The 3,325-nt window shown below is 49.0% G+C and overlaps 1 protein-coding gene across 5 annotated transcripts in view; it reads left to right on the forward strand.

Annotated features, from left to right (window-relative positions):
• LOC126579521 (monocarboxylate transporter 12-like) overlaps nucleotides 1-405 on the forward strand; it is a 45,006-nt gene extending 44,601 nt beyond the window's left edge. For all 5 annotated transcript variants that reach the window (XM_050242886.1, XM_050242885.1, XM_050242884.1 and 2 more), the window contains exon 7: nucleotides 1-405. This exon is cut by the window's left edge and continues 863 nt beyond it. The gene's annotated coding sequence lies outside the window, so the exon portion shown is untranslated.
• The last annotated feature ends 2,920 nt before the right edge of the window (nucleotides 406-3,325 follow it).

The raw sequence follows: 3,325 nt of genomic DNA on the forward strand, positions 1-3,325 counted from the left end.
GCGGGTTGTTTTCGCATCTCATGTGTTGTTGTGCGATTATTCCGTTCCGTTGTTCGTGATTTTAAATCCAAAAAAAACCAAGGCATGGCCACGGCCGAACTCGGGTTGCTCGTCCCGTTTGCTCTGGAGTTCAAACAACGACCGAAAATGCTCCCGATCTGGCCACACCCGGGACTGTGGATTAGGGTTAAGCGGTCCACACACGCTCAATTTTATTGATCAGTGCTTGCATGCATGTTGATTGATGCCAATATATTTCTCGTGTGTGAGCTACATTGAAGCGCTTATCAAAAGAATTGGAGAGGTTTTCATAAAGCTGAAAATAGATTGATGAGGAAGAACATTGGCGTCGCCTGTGGGCCACATTGACGAACACGACAATCTATCAGAGATTTCAGGTTAAATGTTTTTCATCGCTTGGGAGGAAAGTTCAACCGATTTAAAAAAAGAGAGACTTATAAATGATTTTGGCTACATTATAGTGTCTAAATTTTATAGAATTACTTTTTTAAATCAATTCCTTTTCCAATTTAGTCCGTTTTATCTGATTATTTCGCACCACACCAATTGCCTATGTGTTGGAAATTTCACAGAGATTGGCGGCGTCTGTGGCCCCGATTGATGGAACATTGTTGACTGCGCCGTGGGCAACATTGGCATTGGCAGACGAGCAATAAAAAATAAGACGTCAATTCAGAGCCATTTTTGCATCAAAAACATTGATAGATAAAATTGAGCGCTTATGGGCCGCTTTAAAGGTGGAAGTACCAGCACGCACTGCTGGGAGATAGGAGCTGTTGCACGTCATGGAAAGGGATCAGTGGGTGTAGAGTGGCGATCGTCCAAAGAGTAACGAGAATATATATATATAAACATAAAGATATATAAAGAGATATATAAATAATAAAGTAAATTTGTTTTCTTCGCACCTCTACAGTTCGCGTTTGCTTCCGTTGCTACACCCAGATTCTGGACAATGTGTACACAGAGTTATGAGCCACTGAACGAATAAGTTGCATGCATATGTTGCATGCTGCTGTTGTTTCTGGAACGAAACCGTCCCCTAGAGGGCGCTCGATTCAATTCGGGTGCATAAAATTCATCTATGTTGCATGTATGTTTAGCTCGCGTTCACAACACAACACTTCTGGTTGGGTCGTGCGTTTCTGTATGCGGCAGCTGGCCTTCTAGCTTGGTCGTGGATCATCGTTTGCGATTGTCGTCGTGATCATTAGCTCGCGCGCTGTTGTTGTTGGATCATGCTGGTACTCTGCCTTACCATTACTGGCATGACACGAGCTCCGTTTCAATCAATTAGTCACGCGTCCTGCCTCACTTCGCCTCAGACGATGGCAGCTGCTCCTGCTCCCCGCTAACGGGAGTGGCACGCGTTTTATTGTTAACCTGATTCCGCGCACACTCGCCGCTCTCTCTCTCTCTCTCTCTCTCTCTCTCTCTCTCTCTCTCTCTCTCTGTCTTAGGCGGCATATCGGCTTACAGGATCGGCGGCCACGCAGGTGTCGTCGTCGGCCCGCATGAAATGTGATGCTCACCTGGTTTTGCAGTTTTGTAACCAGACAGGCGTAGCGCCGGTCAGAGAGACCGACAGTGAGTGTGCGAGTGCCGCCGACTCCAACAACATTTGCCTGCCACTTACGCGGCTGCGGCTGATCCTTTGAGCCACGACCATTACCCTCAAAGGATACCGACTGCCGAACGGCAGAGATTATGGCCCTGTAGGAGAGATGGTCCGCTGGTCCGCCCAGTGCACAGTGGTGCACTTGACTTCCAGGCGGGTCCCTCAAGTGGGTACACTCGGGAAAAAAGGACTTCGAGTCAGTTCGTTGTCGTCATCGCGCTCGCAGGTCGTTCAGGACGCGTTCCGATTCGGAATATCCGCAGCAATCATGCTCCTCACGCCTTCGAAATCATCTCCGAAGGCCCTGGTGTCTGCGGCCTTGCCATGGTGCTCCGGACGAACTCTACGGAGGTAAAAATTCAAAGCGATTGCGAAGGAATGCGAGCGAGTGAAGGAGGGCGCGCGCGAGCGCGCGCGTACGCATGCTCCCGCGGGACCGATTGACGGTACGGGTCCCGAGAGACACCCCCGGTGGGGTTCTGGAACAATGGGCAATGCGTCCTCCCGCCCACCCGCCAGGGCGATCAACAATAGGGTTCTGACATATCGCAAAGAATGGGAGAGAAAAAAGGTTGCTGCCTTCACAAAGGCAAAGAGCTAAATTAAAGACAGACACACGTACACACGTACACACACGCCACAGCGGTGAGCTCATCATATCATCTTTATTCTCTCGGGAGGCGTGCAACGGGTCCTGCCTACCTTTTACCATTTTTTTCTTCTTCTTTATCGTTCCCCGTTTAAGGACCCTCATTCAACACAGCAGCCACGTCCCTGGTGTCCTTCTTTCTTCTTTTCTCTCTCTTTTTCTCTCGCTGTCTCTCTTTGCACTGTCAGGGTGCAGAGGATTTTCTTTGAAATTTATAAAAATCAATATTTGCTTTGCCCATCCGATGTGACTAGCAGGTAACCACGGATCAGGCTCCTCTAGGCTCGCTGTATCGTCAGATTTTGGCACGGAATCGGCGAGCAAAACAACCCTACTATCGATCAGTCGCTGTAGGAGCGGCAGGAGAAGAGCAGACGTCTTTTCCTGCTATTGTTTTTTTTTATAAATATTGCAATATTTGAATCCTGTTCTAAAAGCTTTCACCCCAGTTCTGATGCTAGAGGAAATCATCTCGCTCCACTTTCACGTTCTCGATGCACGGACACAGATTTAAACATTCCCGTATTCACGTCAGTAGTCGCGCCCGGGACCTTCCTGCTGAAGATTCTTCAAAGATCAAAGATTCAATCAAATATAACAATTTGAGATCAAACTTCCAATTGCCATTGCCAGTGGCTGGCTGGTGAGGCGCAGTACAGGACTCCCCCCGCCGCTTTCCCTTCCAGTCTTTCTTCCTCCAAACGGAACCCTGAGGACGATCCTGCCGAGCGAAGACGAGCGTAGCGTTATTAATGGCAACTGGCTCAATAAAATAAATTATCCCGAATGCACCGCTTCCCCCAGTTTCCCGCGGTTAGGGCGTTTTAGAACCCGACCACCCGACCATTCCACTCCTCCCCTCCTCCACCACTACCACTTGGCAGTAAAGGGAATCTGGTGCGCCAAAAAAAACCCCAAACGAACGCCGCGAGCGCTGCGCTGCGTTGTGCTGCGATGCCACAAATCAAAGCAAATCTTGTGATGTGGTAAAGGGTGGGAGGTGGTGAGGAGGCTACAGAAAGAATCTTCGCGAGCGA

The sequence above is a fragment of the Anopheles aquasalis genome, chromosome Y (assembly GCF_943734665.1).
Source record: "Anopheles aquasalis chromosome Y, idAnoAquaMG_Q_19, whole genome shotgun sequence".
Lineage (NCBI taxonomy): Eukaryota > Metazoa > Arthropoda > Insecta > Diptera > Culicidae > Anopheles > Anopheles aquasalis.